The sequence below is a fragment of the Protopterus annectens genome, chromosome 2.part2 (genome assembly GCF_019279795.1).
Source record: "Protopterus annectens isolate FY-2018-M chromosome 2.part2, PAN1.0, whole genome shotgun sequence".
Classification (NCBI taxonomy): domain Eukaryota; kingdom Metazoa; phylum Chordata; order Ceratodontiformes; family Protopteridae; genus Protopterus; species Protopterus annectens.
Genome location: NC_056730.1, coordinates 791,752,632 through 791,775,332, shown reverse-complemented (window position 1 = coordinate 791,775,332; position 22,701 = coordinate 791,752,632).

Genomic DNA, 22,701 nt, shown 5'->3' with positions numbered 1-22,701 from the left:
AGAAGATATAGCAAAACTACTGGCCAACAAATTCAGCTCCAACTTTACTCCTCTCACCCCATCAACCTTCTCTCTGGAAATGCCATCAAATATAACTCACCCCTGCTACCTCTAGGGAACAGGTCCTTAATGTACTCTCTAAGGCCAAGAACACTGCATCAATGGGCCAAGACAATATGCCATGATGCCTTTTATTTAATTTCTCCAAATCTTTTGGGTCTCTAATATGATGATAGGAATGGACCCCATTCCTAAATCAAAATACAATTAAAGTTCATGAAAATATTATTGTTTCAATTTTTGATATCAGGCAAAAGTGATCTTTGCAGCTTCCACAATGTGCCCAGTAATAACTCCTTCTGCAATTTGTACGGGGTTACATGTATTGGTAACATATCTAAATATGATTGTAGATTATTTTTTTATAAAACCCATTACTCCTCCTATTATTGGAACTGTCTGGAAACCTTTCTTCACATTGGTATAATTTCTGCCTGCAGATCCTGATATTTTATGAATTTGTGTCTCTGTATGCAAGACACTGTAGTGACTGGGTGTGGGGATTTCATTGATCAATAACACTTTTGTCTTCTTTTCATGAACCCCTATATTCAGCTTTCTAGCATCTATCTTTTGAACTGCTGGTAATGGGTGATCCCATGTGATGTAAAGTTCATCATTTTCTGTGATGTTTTATGGCTCATGTTTCCAGTTTTTTTCAGCCATTTCAATACCATAATGCTTGCACAATCCCTAGTGTAACAGTCCTGCCACATTTGTATGCCTTTCAGTATACAGTCCTTCTGTCATTAGTATGTCACAACCAGCAAAGAGGTGTGCGACTGTTTCCAGTTCGGTTTTACAAAACCTACATTTGTCAGTTTCTCCCACATGTTCAATGGACTTTGTATGTAGCCCACTCTCTTGGACCTCCAATATTAACCTTTCATTTCTTGGTTTGAATCCACCTCTCCTTAACCATTCATGATTTCGTTCCTGATCGACACGAGGTTGTTCCAGAAGTTTTCTGTACTTGAACTATATTTATGCATTTTTCTCATTTCTTGCCTTCTCATCTGGTCCTTCACATTATATATTTTTTTTGGCACATTCATTTGCTGCCTGAATTTTATCTACTTCTGGTTTGATTTCCATTCCTGCTTAATGCCAATATGCTTCGGCTAAATTAAGTAGAAAAGTCATCTTAGATTTATTCTCCTCGTGTTTCAAAACTTTCACTACATTTGGGTCTTGTGAGGTCAGCAGATATGTGTGGAGCCCCACAGTTGCAGATCTATACATATAACAATTTCAAGGAGGTCCATCCCTCCTTAGGAACGGGGAATATATAATCTTGGTATGCACTGATTTTTATAATTCATTTGGTGAACATGAAGCATCCTTCTTGTTTTTCTATCTAATCTATCCAACACATTTTGGGGCAAGTCAGTCACTCCAAAATTGTAAGTTAGGACAGGAAGAGCAAATTGGTTTATAGCTTGGATTTTGTTCCTAGATGGCAACACTGTTTTCAGGATTAATTAAAGTTTTCTAAAGTATTCCTTACTAAGTTTTATTTGCATTTGTTTATATTTTATTGTTGATCTTTCATCAATTCCCAAATATTTATATATTACCTCTTGCTCAAGTTCTTATACATCACAATCTTGTCCCAAACTAATGTTTTCCTGGTGCTGCACTTTTCCTGCTTTAATGGTTGCTTTTGCACATTTATCCTGACCAAATGACATTCGTATATTATATGAAAAGGTTTTGACAACTTGCAGTCGTGCTTCCAGTTCTTCATCCGATGAGATATACAGTTTTATATCATCAACAAAGAGAAGATGTGAAGTCCTTAGCTTACGCTGTTAAGTAGACAGCTTAATGTGTCAAGGGCAAAGCAGAATAGCAGCAGTGACAGACCCTGGAATATCCCCCTTTGAAATGTTACCCCTGGAATAATAATTTGTCCTTTATCATGGCTTTATTGCAAAGTGGTCTGCCACTGTTTCATGGTCATGGTAATGTAGTTGATCATTATAGGGTGTATCTTACACATTTTCAAGCACTCTTTTATCCATGAATGTGGGATACTATCAAATGCTTTTTTGTAGTCAATCCATGCTATAATTAGATTCTTCCCCTTTTTATAGTTCTCCACTATGATTTTATTTAACAACAAATGATTGTTTCTTCTATATGACTTTCTTTTATTGACCTTTTGTTCTACTGCCATAATTGAGTTTTCTGTGAAATGACCATAAACTCTGTTGGCATCAATTCCTGTATATAGTTTATACATCATTGGAAAGCAAGTTAGTGGTCTATAATTTTTAGGGTAGCTTTCAGGATCACTCTTAAGTAGGAGCATTATTTTTCTTGTTGTTAGCCAGGTTGGAGTGGGTTTGGGGTGCACATATAAATAGTTCTTAGTCATTGCTAAATCTTCATGCAACGATGTTAATACTTTTAACCAAAAGTTAGGTTCCACATTTGGGCCTGTGGTTTTCCAATTAGAGGCTTTTCTTAACTTTGTTTCATTCTCTCTGGCTGTTACTGCATCCCATTTCATATCCTGTGCTTTTAAACTTTTTATTCTTTCTTTTACTTCTTCTATCCATTTAGCATCTTTGTTATGTTTGACAGGATTTTCATAGAGACTTCTCCAAATGTATCTATTTCTTCTTTTTTGTGAACTTTCAATTCCTTTTATATTGTTTCCTAATTCTCTATAAAACTTTTTTTGGGTCATCGATAAATTGCTTATTTTGTACTTTTCTTTTATATTTATCTGCATATCTTCTAAGTTTTCCACCTGTGCTGAGAATTTTAGTTTATTTGCGATAGTGCATGATAGATCATAGTCTGTTCTAATACTGCACATTGCTTTTATCATGTCTATCTTTCTTAGTATTTTTGTTGAGCTGTTCCCTCTTCTATATTCTTCTAACAGTGACACTTCTTGTCTTTATTGCTTTACAGTTTTCTGTATTCAACACTTCCATGATGGCATTTGATTTCTCCCCTTCCCTTGTCTCACTGCCCTGTGTTTTTGTGGTAGAACTTTATCAGTTATTAATTTAGCTGCACAGTAATATATCCTGTTTACTTCTGTGATATCACATGGATCTCTATGGACAGACCTAATTACTTCAATAGAGCATGCAACATGATCTAACAGGCCCTCAGGAACTGATATTTAACTGTAGCCTCCAAGTTTGCATCATGCCTCAAGAATGGAGAACAACAACAGTCATCCCTCTGCACAAAGATGGACCATCTACAGACCCTGGAAACTACAGACCCATAAGTCTCACTAGTCTCATATGCAAAGCCATGGAAAGAATTATCATGGAAATGATCAGTAATAACAATGGAAACCTTTAGACACTGGACCCAACCCAATTTGATTTCATCAAGGGCAGGTCATGTTTACTTAGCCTGGTGGATTTCTTTGGGAAGGTCACCAGAGCAATGGATGAGGGCAAAATGGTTCACACTGCATAATTTGACCTGGCCATGGAATTTGGCACAATCCCCTACTTGGACAACATTGACAAACTTAAGAGGTTAGGTACAAACCCTTATGTCACCCAATGGATAGCCAGCTGCCACACAGATAGGACCCAAGATGTTAGAATTGGGGAGTCCACCTCTACAAAGAGGCCAGTCAAAAGTGGAGTCCCTCTGGCATCAGTCCTGGGACCACTCCTTTTTTGCATTTACTTTTCTGAAGTCAAGTCCTATGCCAATGGCCCCTAGCTCACTAAATTTCCAGATGATTACAAATTAAGAGCTAGAATTTAATCTCCCATGAATATAAATGTTCTCTAGGAAGGGATGACACAGGCAAATAATTGGTGCAAGAACCATGGATTAAGACTAAATGCCAAGAAATGCATAATAGTATCCTTCAGGAAGTCATTTACCCCAGGTAACTATCATATTGAAAACACACCCCTAAGAGGTGACCCAGTAGTCAGTGACTTGGAGACACATATAGACAGTAATCTAGCCTTTGACCATTACATGTCTACAGTAGTAATGAAATCATGTTATGCTGTGTAACTTATAATCAAAGGTATAGCATCTAGATCCAAAGAAGTCATTGTTCCACTGTATTTGGTATACATCAGACCTGCCATTGAATACAATGTCGCATTTGGTATGTACCTAACCAAGCATATCCAACAATTTGAAAGTCCACAGAGGTTCCTCACTAAAAGAATACAGGGCATAAGTAACACATCCTATGCAGACCAACCCAAGACCTTATCCCTGTATTCTGTCTCCTACAGGATCTTGAGGGGAGGTCTATGCCTGACATACAAGGCATTGTCAGACCCCATTCTGATGGACTTCCTGCATATCTGCAAGACAAACAGCACCAGAATTACCCACTTTAAAGACTTAAATCTTTCCTGTGATATTAATAGGATCTGTTGAAGAGATGGGTATGTATCACAGAAACTACCCCTTCTCTGTAAAAGGCAGAGCTCCTCCTTAACCCAATTCAAGTGTAACTTGGACAATTGGATGGGGAACAGGAAATTCATCTTTGGTTTGGCATCTATGTCCCTAATGGGCACATGCAGTCTGTAAATGGTTCATCTCTCAGGCCCCTGTTTGTAAATGCTTCACCTCCCACGCCCCTGCTCACACTTATCAGGTATATGTATGTGCGCGCGCGCGCGCGCGTGTGTGTGTGTGTGTGTGTGTGTGTGTGTGTGTGTGTGTGTGTGTGTGTGTGCGCGCGTGTGTACAGTGTCAGGCCTCACAATACCCATGGATGGGCATTAATTCCCTGATAATTCCCACCCTCTCTGGAGCATTACTGCTTGCTTGGGGTATAATGAATACTTTTCATACATGTAAAATAAAAAAAAATCTTATTTAGTTAGTTTACATTATATTTTTTGTATTTACTTATGTACTGACTTATTATATGTCTTGGAAAATAACTGTGTGTAATGGTAAAGCTGTAAGCTTTGCAGTTTACTGTGTTACCAAAACAAAAATTAGGCTATTTATAAATTATTGAAGCAATATTTTATGTATTAATATTACATCTCCTAAATAGATAAATAATTCCAACAACCTTATTACTTTACTATTTATTAGCAGTTGTATTAAGAAAAATTACAATTAGGTGATAATCATTGAAGGCTTGCTGCTAATTTGGTATCTTGTGTCCTTTACTATCAAGTTATCCCTTTAAGTCATTATATTAAATGTTCCTTTTCCATATTTATCTGTGACTTAAAAACATTCCTAAGAATGTAATGATTTTAGCAGAGTGATATGATTTTAAATCCATGTTTTATTAATTTCTTTTATGAATGCAGCTAGTATACAAATAATCCTATATATCTAGCTTAACCATTTTATTATATTAGAGTTTTATTGTTCTTTTTTCATCTCTGGAAGAAACACATTATTATATTTTGAAGTGATTCCTGACAGATAGAAAGCATCCTGTTTTAGATACACTAAATTAGTTTTGCATCTAATATTATTACATATTTGTTCTTTGCAAAGAACATTCATTTGGTAAGTTACCCAAAGCCTCTGAGAATACAGCCATTGTGTAAGCTAATAAAATTGTCAGTGGAAGCTGCCGCTGAAGTGTAACATTTCCCTTAAGATAAAATCAAGTTAATAAACAAGTGTTTGAAATTAACTTGTCTTTAAAACAGAGAAGATAGCATATGGTTATTGTACATGCATGTGCATACACAACCATGAGCATTCCAGCACACACACACACACACACACACACACACACACACACACACACACACACACACACACACACACACTCACACAAACAATATCGTCGGACTTTAGGATATTCTGAAGATTTATTCAGATTTATTTATCTGTCACATGCAAATAAGATCATTTATTTTTCTTGCTGAGTATGTAAATCTACATCTAATAATAAATAAGTGTTTTTGATCCATGATCAAGTCATGTTAGCTCTTCCTTCAGAAGGAAGTAAACAGGTGTTGTCTGTGATAAGCAAAGTACAAAGTTATTCCCCTAAGGCTTATCATCTAACTCTTCATTTTTTCATCCAACTCATTCATTTTACGCTTATATTCTTTATTGTACTACTGTCTGAGTGTGGATATGGTTTGACTTTTTATTTCTTTTGCTGACAAGACTTTTTTAATAAATCAAGTAAATAAATGTTCACTTCCTGAACATTTTGTTTTATCAAATTTCAAATATTGCATTTGCTAATGTATTGCAATTTGGATAATAGATAATAATTTTGTTTTATGAATTCTCATGCCAAGAGGATTATTGTGAATATAATTTAAAAATACAGTTTGTACAAATATGTAAAAAAGAATGGGTGAATAGTATAAGTAAAAGTGTTCTTGTTTTCAATAAGGGATACCATATGCATTATTTCATTAGTCCATAATTTAACAATATATAATCCCAGTGTTATAAAATTAACTCTGCCATCATATTAAACAAAGTTACCTGTGATATCAAGTGAAGGGGGGCTCAATAAAATGAGCATATCTCTTTTAGCAACCCTAACAGTAAGCTGTATGCAAAAGGGTATATACATCTACTCCCAGCCAACACAAAAGGAAAACAACTGAAATAAGGGGGGTTGCTGAGAGGGGAATCTACTAAAAAGTAATATATTAGAACATCTACTGTTATGGCAAGTTTACTTACACAACTATGCTATTTTCATGATATAGATTAATGTTGCAGTACCATAAGCTATATGAGTATATTATCATAGCTTAGAAAACAAACAAAAGGGGGTACAATAAACTAAGACTTCAGGAGCCCCTGGAGAATGGTCATAGCAAAGCTTGTTCAGGACATGGAAAAGGAATCAAGTCTGTAGTGCTTTGTGAAAGTAGATTAACAGGGCCAAATTGCTACCTCTTTAAAACATCTAGGGTCTATCCATTTCCAGAAACAACTGAAGTAGCCAAATCCCTTGTCCAATGGATCGTAACTCTGTCTGGATGTGTCTTATTATGTTGAGTATAACAAAACATAATAGAATAAGACAGTCATCTAGAAACAGTCTAATTTGACACCAGTTGTCCTTTTTACTTGCCTTCATATGAGACAAAAGCTGATAAGCTTTCCTAAAGTGTTATTTTTTTCTGAATAATGCTTTGGACTGCCTGTGGACACACCAACTGAGAAAAATACTTTCTCCCCCATACATGGCATCAGGAAAGAAGACAGAGAGATGAATAATCTGGCTTAATGTAAACTCTGAGACCATATTAGGTATAAAAGAACTATTATTAAAAAAACTGTCTTTGTGAAAAAAATGAGGTAGGGTTGACTCGTCATAAGTAGTGTAACTCAGACACACTGCAGGCAGGTGTCAGCTCAATGTGTAAAACAGTCTTCCATGTTACCAACCTCACATCAGCCTGATGAGTAAGTTCAAAAGGAGACAAAGTAAGTTTTTCAAAGTTGAGATCACAAAGTATAGCCATCTATTTCCTAGGTGGGCAAATATGTAACTCCCCTTTCAAAATCTGCTAAACTAAAGTTTGGTTAGCAAGAGGGGATTAAAGGGTAGACAAGTAGAAATGATTCATAACATGATACTATACTGCAGTAAAATGTGTACTTTGACATACTGCAGCAGGAACTACACACATAATATGACAATTACACTGCAAAAAATGCTTACACTCAAATCACTTTGAAATGACAAGTGAAACAATTCCCATATAGTCATATGTCATTACACAATACTGATAGCATATAAATTGTTTTTGACTTATGTCTTCTATGGGCTAAGTATCCAAGTATGGTTTTCCAATTACACATATTTAGATCATATCCATTGACATTCCTGCACTCATAACCCAGATGATAAGGAAGTGACTCTACATGACTTCTGTCTTGAAGAACTTGCATGCATATATATATATATATATATATATATATATATATATATATATATATATATATATATATATATATCTACCATACCTCTTAACCATACCAAATTTCTTGGTTTTTACCAGTTTTGAGATCGAAATAATTTGGTGCCACGATTCCCAAATGGCATCCCTTGATTTCCGAATTTTCTGGCTTTTTTAACATTTTTTTTTCCCGGCTTAAGTACAGAGCCATGCATGATGACATCAGCTCTGTGAACAGTCTGTTAGAATTGACTGAAGGCTCAAGGGATTCACTGAATCATGTTTCTGGCCTGCCAGGAGCATTAAAGTAACATGCAAGCCATGCATGCATTTCCCCAGTTGCTCCAAGTAAGAAGGAGGACAAGTAAAATAAAAACTCTGCATTTCAATTACCGTGGTCGATACTGCACACAATTCTGATGTGAGCACTTGAATTAAGCAGGTGTGCACTGCAAGATATTCACTGAGGAAGGCATATTGATGCTGAAACCGGTTTGACTGTTTTTGCTATAGCTTGCTATAGCTTTTTGGAATTGCTACATTAAAGAGTTTTGGATGTCACTACTGGCCATTTCTGTGATTGCTCTGGATTCCTCCCATGACACAAAGACATATGTCTGGAGCCTATGTTGAAAATTGGCTTTGTTCCATGTCAGACTTTCCTAGTAAGCAAATGTTAAATAAAAATAAAATTTGTGTTTTTCTGGCAAATCAGTGAGAACTGAATTCACTAAATAATGATAGCCATTTAAGTTTCAGTCTTCCTATCTTTCAAGAAACTCATGATAAGACAACTTTTTATTCTAGCAACTTTCTAAGATTATACAAGCATCATTTAAAATGCATCCCCGGTTTTGGGCCTTTGCCCCCCCAAATACATTTTGGCTTTTTTTCCTGATTTCTTGTGCTGCACAGTTCTTCAGGCAAAGAGAAGTTTAGTGCTGCTTTTGAACGTCTACTTGCATTGTTAGTAGCACAACAGGTAGTATACTTGATTTTGCTACAGAAGACTGTGGGTTATAGTCCCACAGTATTTGGATGAATTGTTGATACTGTCCTGTGTTGTACTTTTAAAGGGGGTGAATGCTGCAATCCTGAGAATGTCCTCTTTTGGCAGAGATATTTAATATTAACATTTATCAGTTTGCCATACATTCCCTACTGAAATATTACTAGCTTATCATTTTTTTAATGTAACATAGGCAATTTATTCTTCAAGGAGAGCAGGCACTTTACTTGTAGATGAAACAATGAAATATAAAGTGTTTGCTAGCAGCAATCTCTTCATTAGTTACAGATCTCTTTAATGTGGAATTATTTAGACGACTTTTACATCTGCAGGGATTGTGCATATTTATGGATACTGGTGGATTATAGAAGTTTGAATAAACTTTTATGATGGAAATATTCTGAACTGGGTAATTTTGTCATTATTAGTTCATGCATTTTGTTTCATTGCTTACTGGAAAAATGTCCAAAACAATAAATTTAAAACATGCTCTAGCAAGTGTGCTGTATTATGCAAGGAATATAATGTAATACAGTCAATAAGGTGTATCAAAGAACACATGTATGTTTCATGTGCAAGGGGCCTACGATTTGAAAACAGCCCAAAGGTAATCTTTATCCACCACTGGCCAGATGCATTTTCTTTGAATGTGTGTTTCAAAGCTGTTTCAATGAATGTGAGTTTCAAGGGCAGAGAAGTTTTAATGCTAAGTCTATTTTCATTTGGAGACTGCATTGCTTTGTTTAACAGATGTCTATTAGTGTTTGTGCTATAAAATGTGAAATAAAAGTTTTAAATGAAATCCAAATAATCATTGTAGAAGAAAGCAGTATGCATATTACAGTGTTTATGGTAAATGGGGTGAAATAGCCAAGTAATGGGACATTGGAATGGCTGCAGGGGGGGTCTAGGGGCATATGTTGGTTGTCTGTTCTTCAGTTTGCATTTGGAAGTTGGTATCCCATAATTCCATTGGAGTGGGTGGGGTTACATAACGATGTATACAAAATTTATGTTAATTAGCATACTGATTTGTACCTATTTTTCATGGGCATTTGTCCAGATTTTTGATGTTTTCAGGTTGAGAGGTATGATACCTACAGACATACACACATGCATATGTATATGTATATATAAAAAAAATAAAAATAAATATATATATATATATATATATATATATACATATGTATATGTATATAGATAGCTGTATCACATGACTGTTTCCTCATTTTATGACTACATACATCTCCCATCATTTGTATGTTGCTATGCATTACAGCATAGTTTTCTATTTATATGCTTTTCAAAATGACAGTGCTCCATATGTAGCAAGTCCTTCAGTATTGTACTGAATAACTACATTATTTATTATTTATTTATTTTAGATTTGTTTACCAGGGAAATCTGACTGGACACAGGTCCTTTTTCAGTGGAGGTCTGGGGAGAAAAACTCCAGCAGTAAGAAATACAAACATTGTAAAAAATTGTTAACAATAACGCAAGGAAATTCCAGTAGCTTTCACAATCAGCAATAGTACAAAGATGGACAATACAATTCTTTAGATGTTACATTAACATTAACATGTGATACAAGAATATATACCTTTAGATAATGAGGAGAAGCAAGTTTCAGTAGAAATGAGATCATAGATTGGAGTAAAATAGCACCCAATGAGCAAGATGTAGTTATGGGATGTATTAACAGTCTTACTTCTGCCATTCACGATATTCAGGTTCCTGCCTCAACTGACTGTTTCCGCAATGAGTGTTGGAAGGCCTGCATTAATCATCTCAATATGTCCACATATCTACATGTGTGTATGCTGCCGTTACACGTTCATTTTTGTTTCTTTAATACATATAAGACAAAGAAATCATTAAAGTTGTTTAACCTGTATGTGTGTTTAAACATCAATTTATTTCTGTGCAAATGGCTGCCTTTAATTTCACAATATGTATAACAATACCAGTGAAGTTCACTAACTGTGTATTACCTGCAGTTTATTCAGTGTCTCCTACTGTATCAGCTTTCCTTATCAACTGTTATCTGACCTCTCAGCTTTGCCTGTTATTTATGAATTTCCTCAGATTGTTACATAGGGTTACCACCTGTCCCACTTTGCAAGGGACAGTCCCTCTTTGGGCAGTTGTGTCCTGACAAAAAATATTAAAAATGGCAAATGTCCTGAGATTGTAGGACATAATTATGTCCTATATTTTATGTATTTGTTGCATAAAACAGTTATTCTGTATCTAAAATACCTAAATGTTATAAGAAACAGAATAAGCAACTAAAATGCTATTATTTAGGCAAAAAGTTAAGTTCTATCCTTTGTACTGACCGTGGGTATGTGTCAGCCTGTAAAATATGATGTTTGTCCCGAAAATGTCCCACTTTAGCCATTTGAAAATGTGGCAACCCTATTGTTACATTGCAGCTCTGTCCTTGTCATAAATGTGGTGACTTTGTGGAAAAGATGGCTGAATCATACTTACTAGAGTTTAGTGACAATAATCACAGGAATAGCCTTCTTTTCATATTGAACAAATGTATGATAAATTCACATGTATGTTCTTCTGTCAACATTTCAGTTTTAAAGTCATGTTAATGTGTCCCTGAGTGGCCCTGATTATTTCTGCACTTCTTCCTAATTATGATAAGGGGTGTTTGTACATGAATCTATTTATTCATAACAACTGGTATATTGTTAATCTCACTTTGCCTCTTATTTATGTATTCACACTAGTACTGTACCATTCATGCATACTCAATTACTAAGATTAGGCTTATTTACATACACTGTTTATACTATATGCTAAAGCCCAGCTGCTCTTTGCTCTTCAACGTGTACACTTGCTGGTGTGTTGGACCAGAACAAGTGCTATTTGACATGCAGGGGTGCTTATCATCTTGCATATTCGATGAGCAATGCTACTCATTCTTTAAACCTTGTTGTGGTGTGCATATACTTCTTAAAGAATCCCTGGGAAAAAAAATAGAGAGAAAGAAAAAAAAGGACTGAGAAAGTATAAGAAGACTAAACAATGGGCAAAGAATGCTAAAGGAATATTTGTATCAGTGTTTAACAAAGTAACTGAAGGGATATCAGCAGGAAATTATCAGATGGTAAGAAACTGCAAACTGACATGTGTTTGATTAGTGATAAAGCGTGCGGGATTGATGAGAAGGGACGATGAGAGTAAGTGGAATATGGCTAATGCATCTTTGGAGAAGGGAGTGTGCTTGCCTTGCAACTTGGGTAACACACAGTGGAAAATATGAATGGTGCAGCCAGCAGAGCCCAGACCAGATGGATATGTTGTTGTGACAAAGACCCACAGGAGAGGGAGCAGTCACATTGGGAAAGGTGCATGCCCCCCCACCAAAAAAAAAATGCAGCACTAGCCTAGCATCCCTGGAAGCTGCTGAGGAGACTCTAGGAGTTTCTGTGAGTTAAAGGAGACCTTAATGCCTAAATGCCTATTTGGATGATGTCCACATGATTGACTATCACTTTGTAGATGAACAAATGGACTGGTAATGACTATCATCCCCATGAGAAATTAATGGATGAAACTCTCCTTAGCATGGAGAACATTGATATCTGTGCAGTAACAGAAACCTGGTCAGGGCTCCCGAAAGCACTCCAGCACTACCAGGTTATACCTCATACCATGCTTTTCGGCCCCAAAACTTGGACTGAACCACAAAAGGAGGGGGAGTATCGATATTCATCAAAGATGCCCACACCTCCAGGTTGGTGGCAAAGCATGAAGCTTCAGAGACTATCCATGTGCAACTAACAGTGGGTAAAACTGACTTCCAGTTTATAGCCTGCTACTGACCACCCACCCAAACCCAGGAACCCCACTCGGCCTTCCTGAGAACACTGGAAAATATGAAAGTCTCTCCAAACACCATTATATTGGGCGACTTCAACTACCCAAACATAGACTGGGAGAATTACTCGAGCTCCAACACCCTAGCCCAAAGGTTCCTAGAATTCATAAACTCAAATGCTATGGAACAACTTGTTACCACTCCCACAAGAGGGGAAAACATACTGGACCTGATCATCACCAACATAGGGACTCTATGCTCCAGACCAGAAGTGTATCCCTCACTGGTAAGATCAGACCATAAACTGATCTCAATGGATATTTACATCCCGACCCCACCCCCTGCCCAGAAAACCACAGTGAAAAACTTATCTAAAGCAAATTTCACACTCCTCAAAACCAAGGTGGAATCCTTCAAAGCCCCCGGGCCTGTGGAAAATACGGCCCAGACTGCAGAATCCTTTATAAATGCATTCTATGAACACCTTCAGGAATGCATGGATCATGCAATCCCAAATAAAACCAAGACCCAATCCTCCAAAGGCAGACGTCCTGGCTGGTGGACCCCAGCCATAAACAAACTATACAATAGAAGGAGGAAGCTACTAAGGGCACTCATAAAATCGTCTAAGGCCAGCTTTGAGAGAAAAATTGCACATGACACTAAGGATAATCACAAGGCTTTCTTTAGTTATGTTAGTAACCTGGGTGGGAATTCCCAGATATGCTCAGAATTAGTCCAAAATGACAAAAAATACACCAAACCCACAGACATTGCCAACATCCTAGCTGACAGGTTCAGCGCAAACCCCCCCCCCACCAAAAGGGCAAATATTTATCCCAGCAGAGTGCTGCCCCCCTGACATCTCAGATGCTCAGGTAAGTGCTGTCCTCTCCAAAGCAAAAAACACAGCATCAATGGGACCAGACGGTGTCCCGGGCTGCGTCCTACATGAACTCCAAGAAGAGCTAAACCCAAACATAAAACTACTGTTCAATCTCAGCCTTACTACAGGATATGTACCCAAAGAGTAGCATACAGCAACAGTGGTCCCTCTCCACAAAGGTGGTGCCTCAACGGACCCTGGAAACTATCGCCCCATAAGCCTGACTAGCTTGGTCTGCAAAGCTATGGAAAGGCTCATCATGGACCTCATAAATAAAGATATTGGGGACCTACAGACACTGGATCCTACTCAGTTCGGCTTTGTTAAGGGCAGATCCTGCCTCTTAAACCTGGTCGACTTCTTTGAAACAGTCACCAAGGCCATTAACGAAGGGAAGGTGGTCCACACAGCCTAGCTGGACCTCGCAAAAGCCTTCGATACAATACCCCACTCAGGCATTATAGATAAGCTCACCAGCTTAAATATAAACCCCTATGTCACTAGATGGGTTGCAAACTGGCTCAAGGACAGAACCCACATGGTAAGAATTGCTGGAGCCATGTCAGACTCCAAAACAGTTACAAGTGGTGCCCCACAAGGCTCAGTCTTGGAACCTCTCTTGTTTGGTATATATTTCTCAGAGGTACAGGCCAACACAGAAGGACTGTGGCTGACCAAGTTCGCAGATGACTGCAAACTGGGCACCATAATCGACTCTCCAGCCAACACAAGCATCCTCCAAAAGGGCCTCATAGAAACAGACAACTGGTGCCAGAGCCATGGGCTCAAGCGAAACACCAAAAAGTGTGTAATCCATTAAGTACAGAAGATGTAATTAGGGACCTGGGGACCCAAGTTGATAGCAATCACTCATTTGACAACCACGTGGCCAAAGTGGTTAGAAAAACATTTTATATAGCCCACCTAATCATGAAGGGATTCACATCTAGATTAGGGGAGGTCATCGTGCCTCTTTACTCATCCCTCATCAGGCCCATAATCGAGTACAATGCCCCTTTTGGGATATACCTTACCAAACACCTGCAGCAACTGGAAAGATCCCAAAAGTACCTCACCAAGAGGCTCAAAGGGCTCAAACAGATGCCATATGCTGCCCGGTTAAAGAAACTCCAGCTCTACTCAGTGGCATACCGCCTGCTCAGAGGCGATTTGTGCCTGACGTATAAAGCCATGTCCAACCCGGAATTAAGGGACATGCTGCACCTCAAAAAATCCAAATCCCATCAAGCTACACACTCGAGAGACTAGAACCTCAGCACTGAAATAAATAGGACATGCTGGATGGACAGATTCATAACCCAGAGGCTCCCTTCACTTTGGAATAAAATCCCAGTCCAGGTTAGGCAGAGTCCATCATTGACTCTCTTCAAGAGGAATCTTGATGAGTGGATGGGAGATCGTAGGTTTACCCCAGGTATCACTTCTGTGTCACTGTTAGACAGAGGCACAGTATACTAACCTCGAAAAAGGGCATAGCAAAATTAATTTAAAATGGGTGGCGAAAGCCAAACATACTCTGGCTAGGCTTATAAATGCCCTAGGGCAGATAGCCTGGTATGAACCTATGAACCTATGTCACAAGTGGGCTAATTGTCAGGAGGCAGAGGGGTAAAAAAGTGCCAGTTGGTGTCTCTAGGAAGCACTTTATCTAACCATACTCAGTGTGTTATAATCATGCATGGCAGTGATACTTTGTAATTATTTTTGTAGATGACACCAGGACTAAAAAAGCTGATGAAAGACAATGGAGTGATATTGCTCCAGAATACTGTAGTCATGGTGTAAATGGTTGAAGTTTCTTCCCTACCTAGGGTGTAACAGTCTAGGAGCTAAATATGCCACTGGAGTAGTCTATGTAAAAATCCAGAGCAGGAAAAAAACCTGAGACTTCTTCTTGTAGAAAACCTAAATCATCAGACATGACAACGGAGTAATGGCATAAAACGTAAAACATAATCAAGAGATGGGATATATATCTAGAAATGGAATCCAGGTATAAGAAGATGATACTGCTCTTTTATCAACATTTATCCTGCCACCCTGGGGGGTACCTTTTGCATTTTTTGGAGGATTTATACTGAAAATGAGTTCATTATATACCCGAAAACACAAAAGACATGATTACATTTTTGCAGAGAACAGAGGTTAACACATACAAGGACCAGATAAGAGATCCAATAGCTCTGGTCCCCCCCACCCCCCAAAAAAAAAAAAAAAAACAGAAGCATACTTCTCAATTGTCCCTGATTTTCAGGGATGTCCCAGATTTTGAAACCAATTTTGTTCTGTTTCTCTTAATCTCTTGTCCTCAGGAGAAAAGGTGGTAAATTACACTTAAGTAAATAATGACAATAATTAGAGGTGCATGCTACTTTTAATGCAGAAAATGCATTGTAATTCACACTGTGCTATTCTGAAAGCATCTCATATTAATAATACTGACATTTTAAAAAGTGCTGCTGATTATCCTTGATTATTTCTAGATTTTCTCATAATTCTGATGAGGTTTGGCCTGATTAATTTGAGAACTATGAACTATGCTGGTATGCAAAGCATTAAGATGACAGAGCAGAAGCAAAACACTGGAAAGGAAGTCTAGAGCATGTAAGAAGCTCACAGTAACCAGATCAAGATGAACCTGTTTAAACATGACAAAAAGCTTTTCATAGTACTTGTGTGTAAGGCACTCAAGTCACGAGAATGGGTAGTAACAGAAACTAAGACTGCTAAGGATTTTAAATGAGCATGGGATTCCTATAGAGATGGGAGGAACAGTGTGTGAGTGTGGTGGGGCAGCCACTGCAGTAAATAAGCAGACTAATTATTTATTTATTCATTTATTTATTTGTCTTTGTTGACCAAGAAAATCCAACTGGGTAAATTCCATTTTCAACAGAGGCCCGGGGAGAAAACATCCACCACAGTACATTTATATCAGCAAGTGAATTTCAAGCAGTTCTCAGAAAAACAAGCGACATTTCTCATGAAACAAAAATAATTACCAGAGAGGTTTATACATTAACATGTTTATATAAACAATTATAAATCTGTACAGTTCTTCTAACTGTAAAATCTTGCATGGATTGTTACTGCAGAAGGTAAACATTATTGCAAACTTAGTGTTCCTTCATTTCAGTAAAGAAAGGTTTGCAAGGAGTTTAAGGTAGGTAATGAACTGAGTTATAAGATTGTGTAGGAAGGGAGATTTTAGTATTATATAGGTTTGTAAAGGATTCAGTAAATATTTTGAAGTAAGTGATAATGCAGGAGGGGATGGAAGATATTAGTATTATATAAGAGGATAGTGATAATAGCATAAGACAGAGAGGATGGTATAGGGTTGTTTCTATTTAGGCTGCCTGTTCCAAATTAGTGTCATCTACAAGGTTTATAATTTAGGTATAAAGGAGATACATGAAAGGGGTAGAGAGGTGGATGGCGCCTGTTTGAAAAAGAGTAGGATGAGAAGTGTTGTTTAAGAGCGGGTGAAAAGGGGTGTATTAATTCAAATGCAGGAGAGAAAATTGTTAGGGGTGCAAAGATTCAAGTAGAGGAGGGCAAAAGTTTGGGATAAACAAAGAAGTTTATGCTTTCCCTAGAGATATTAACCTGGTTATGAACATGAATTTTATAGCTCAGAAGTTGGTTAATCATTTTAACTTGTGTGGTGATGGTGGTCCTGAGCCTGGATATGTAACAGGAGTATAATGATTCCCTGATGAATTATTTGCCTTAGCAAAATTTATCACCAGAATGGAGGTCCCTTGGTGGGTGTAAGGCAATAATATATTTTTAATGCGGGACTTTGTTCAAGAAAATATATCAATTTGTATGCCATAACTAACTGAGAGTATGTTATATGGTAGTTAAATTCTAGACAATTTAGCTGCTTTAAGGTGTGACATCCCCACTCTGGGCCAGTAATCAAGGAGTCTGAATCCTCACCACTGACACTGGAGAGGTATGTTCACTAGGAATACAAATGGATGCACTTAGTATTTCCAGATGCAGACCTCTCTGCATCAAGCACAATTTCCTTTAACAGCACACAGGGAACACAACCTGGTGTCTGGGTTTCTCTATATTTGTCTTCCTCCCCAGGTCACCAGTAAGACTCCCCAATGGCACAGCTGTAGCATTAGGTCATCAACCAGGTGTCCAAGCCAAGTCCTCCAGCACCTTCTTTGTGAGACCAATGCTTCATGTCCCTGATCCAAGTATCTGGCACACACACTCTTGAGATTTGATTTTCACGCACACATACACACCTGGGAAAGGCTATCACAGATTTACTAGTTATGCCACCTTCTGTCCAGACTATAAGGTAGTTTCACTTGCTCCAGTTAGTTACTATAAGGCTCTTAAAGGGTATCAAATTATACTGAGTAAACTCAATACAAAAGGTAATGCTGACAAACCAACCAGGCATTCAGGACTGGACACAGTTATCACCAAATAAATATGTGCAAATACTTTCAGAACTTAAATATTTTTCTAAATGAACTGGCCACAATGAGCAGGTTAAATATATTTAATAATAAATAATAAAAGAACATGAGAATACTAAATATTTATTTACAGTAAACACCAGAGTTTCAGAACAGGGAATATTAAAAATAACACAGATGGAAAGTCTCACACAGTAATAGAAAAAACAGAATTTAGCTAGTGTCACTATCTATTCCTGATTGACCAAAATAATTACTATTCCTGCTTACTGAATAGAGCAAAGCAAGGTGGGGGAGTGGTCCTTGTTGTCAGATCCAAGACAGAATACAGAATGTCCCTGAGACATCAGTTTCTTTTAATATTAAAACATTATTTCAGTACAGAATGACATCACATACATCCAGTCATCTGACATCTAGTTCCCATGCATGTCCCACTGCCTGAAGCTGTAAGGGTTTAGCACCTACATGTTACCATACTCACAGATAGAGCATTGCTCAGATGTGGTGCAGATGCTGGAAGTCATAAAACTATAAAACCATTCCTCTCTTCATACAGGAGCTACAACCTATCCTCTAGTACCAGCATTACATCTCTGGCTTCCTTCAAAACTGTGAGATAATATTTTTATGGCTTAACCCATACAGTAGTTTAATTTCAAGAATATTTTTTTCAATGTCAGATGGATTAACCTCATCCATCCCAGTGCATTATGTTACAACGTATACATTTACTTCACTTACAATAATATATGTACATTTCTTTTTCTTCCAGCAGAGAAAACTGCTGATACATTTTAACACAAGCAAACCTCACAAATACATTTTCAGCAGAAGCATCTGTACAAATCAGTTTGATATACAAAGGACATATAATTATTTACAAAAATCCAGCTAGCTGTGCTGGCATATGTTACAAATCAACTGCCCTACTTCTCAAGGCATGGCTGGCAGTACCTCCTATCATCAAATCAGCCTTGGTAGTGGTGAGCTCAGTGTGCAGTGTTGGTAGTAAATTTAGCTATTTTGTTATAACAAGGGCGAGTTTAGATTTTATTGTAGCACTTAGGTTTGTAAGGATAGATGAGGCATATAAAAGGATTGCAAGCAAATAGGATGAGAATGGGGGTTTTCTTGCTGGGTCTGTAAGGTACTGTTTTACCCTGTAAAAGGAGACAAGTTTCTGGCTGGACTTTTTAACTGTTTGAAGAGTATGTTAATCGGATTTAAGATTATCATCTATAATAATGCCCAGTAATTTAGTCAGTGGTACTACCTCAATTTTAGTATTATTTACTGATGTAACCAAGAAAACATTTTTTGATGGAGATAATATTTTGAGGTGAAGAGTGTCAGTTTTGTTTTATTTGCATTAGGGAGTAGATTTGAATTTTTCAGCCAGTTTTTAATTGAAGAGAAAGAAATGTGCATGAATTCTTGTAGTCTGGATATTGTGGGGGGTGTATATATTTAAGTCAAATCATCTGCATATTGTACTATATTTGCTTGGTGTATAGCATTGTGAAGCATGTTTATAAAAATATTAAAAAGAAAAAGTCCTAGTATAGAGCTCTGAGGAAAACCTATGGTAACTGGAAGAGAGAAAAAGGGGTCCTGTTGCCATTTGACTGCTTGTTGCCTTCCAGGTAGATAACTAAGAAACCATTTAAAGGAAGACAGAGAGAGACCTTTAGATGAGAGTTCAGCAAGTAAATGGTTGCGTGATACAGTGTCAAAAGCTTTGGCTAAGTCTGGGAACATAGTTGACACTAGGTTACCATTGTTCCTATGCCGGTTTATAGTGTTGGTGAAGTGAAAGAGGGATGCAGTTGTGCTGTCGTGTAGTCTAAAATCATGCTGTGTTTCAGAGAGCAGATTATTTCAAATCTGGTGATATAGAAGGTATACATGAATAATCTTTCAAGTATTTTTGATAGGTAAGAGAGAATTGCAATGGGTCTGTAGTTATTAAACTCTGTAGATGTACCACCTTTGTGTAAAGGTATAATAATGGATTTTTTTCCAGATGGAAGGGATGTCTTTTTCAGATATAGATCTATTTATCAATATAGAGATTGGAAAAGCAATTACATCTCCAGCCATTTTAAGTAATATGAGGGGATTTGGTCAGCAGCTAGTGTGGTTGGTCTTAGCTTATGTAGGAGATTTTCAATAGTGGAGGCAGGTACTGGGCAGAAGTCAAATAAGTGAGGATATTTTCTGGCACTGAGAGGGTAGTTGAAGTAATAATGTTTGTAAGTGGAAATATGGTCTGTATAAAATAGTTGTTACACTGTGTGGGAATTGAATCAATATTATTGTTGGATGTAAGGGTTGGGGTGGTAATTTGGCCTAGATGTAAAAGTTTGTTTATGGATGTCCAGAAGAGTTTTGGGTTATTTTGATGTTTATTTTGGAGGATGTTATAACATGTTTGCTTGTCATATTTTACTTGGTATTTTGTCCTATTCTTTAGTTGCATGAAAAGTTGAAATGTATTTTGTGTTCTATTTTGGAGTCATTCTTACTAGGCTTCATCATGCTATAGTATCAGTTTCTTAGTTTCTTTAGTTAGCCGTGGTGCAGGATTGGATTTAACCCTTTTAGTAAATACTGGGACAAGGATATTGAGAGTTTTTAGAAATATCTCATTGAAGTGTGAGACAGCAGAGTCTAAGGGCATTGATATTAGTACTTCCCCATTATATACTCTTAAAGATTTGATAAAAATGGGTTGGTCAAAATTTTCTGAGTCAGAAACTTGGTTGCAAATTAAATGTTTATTGTGAATAGTGTAATTTCTAAGGGCAAAAGTAGGTTGATGGTCACTCAAGCTGTCTTGAAGGCTACCAACTACCCTAATTTTGTTGGCTCTGTTAGTAAGAATCCAGTCTAAGGTCGATTGCTTACCAGTACTTTTGTGGCCTCTAGTAACTGATGCAAGTAACTGTGTAAAGCCATACAGGCTTACAAAATCAGATTGGGTATTGCTATTAATAATTTGACAGTCTAACCCTAGATCTCTTAGTATTCTTGTCTCATGTTGTATATGGTGAATTATCCAATTTAGGATATTTTTCACAGTGGTAATGTTTTTATTTGGTGGGATATATATGGCTGCTAAACAAACATATTCCTATTATTAATTTTGAGATGTGGTATGAGGAGTTCCACATTATTAAACTATGGTAGATCTTAGGAGTGTGATGTTATATTTAGGAAATGATTGTACATGATAGGTATGCTACCTGCTGCTTTTTTTCCTGCCAAGCCTAATTATGTTGAAACCAGGTGGGGTAATTTCATTGTCATTTACGTCTTTTATCAGCCACATTTCCATAGCTGTGATTACATCTGGGAAATTTGTGGTAGTACAAGCATGTATGTCTTGGATTTTATTGCATATACATCTAAAAATGACATTTAGGAAGATAAGGCTGGAATTGGTGGACAAAGGAGGAAAAGAGAACGGTTTATTTAATACTGTGCTGTTAGTGTAAGCTTATTGCTGTTGTGGGGACCAGGGTTTGGGTGAATGTTTCCACTGATTTTTGGGTGGAAATTGTATGAAGGAAAGTATGGAGCCAAATGCATTTGTGCTTTAGTTTTACTGTTTCATATGGTAACATACTTAGTGTTAAGATACCTGTAAATGAAAAAAAATGTAAGAAAGTTTGCTGGTATAGTGCAGTTGCTGAGGTGATTGTTAGAGTTGGCAAATGTTCGTGTAGTGAGTTTGGGTTTGTAGGACTATTAATCAGATTTACTTGGGAGGAATGGCTGGTGGTAGAGAGTGCAAAGATGCTGAGGAGGCACACTAATAAGGTTTGAGTCAGAGCCATTTTTATAATATGTAAGTTAGATTTTGCTGAAGATATTAGTTTGCAGAGTAAAATGTTACTGGGCAAGAGTAGTTCTTGTTACAACAGTATAAATTTTAAAAGGGCAAGCTAGGAACTGCACTTTAAGTAAAAGAGTCAGTGATGGTAACTGTAGGGCAATGGTGACTGGGCCATGTTCTAACAGTTGTGATGCAGGGATAGGTAGGAAGTGTAGGGGTAAGGATGGGATCATTTATATGTACAGTAGGAGGGGTGGGTAGGAATTGGGGTAGGTTAGGTGAGTGACGAGATTTGATTCACTATTTTCCTCTGCTGATGAGGTTGTGCTTTCCTGTGAAAACTGAAAACAGTATAGTTTACTTTGCATGTCACTTATAGTAATCAAGTTTTCCATTTTGTTGAGAGTACAACATGGAATTTGAAAGAAGTGTACAGAACTGAGGCTCAATAACATGTCCATAGTTCTTTGATTTCAAGAATAGTTATATATAAGATATAGCCTAGGTGACAGACAGAGAATGTAATTTTTGCTACGCTAATACAGAAGAGTGGGTAGTAGAGTTCCCAGAGCTTCTAAACTGCATTTTGCTCATTTTCTGTTCATGTGAGCTAGTGTTTATTTACATCACATTTGTACTTTAGATACTGTGAGAGGTGTCATAAAAGTACTGATATTGGCATTGTTCACCTATGAATGCTATCTCATTTGTGTACACATTATGC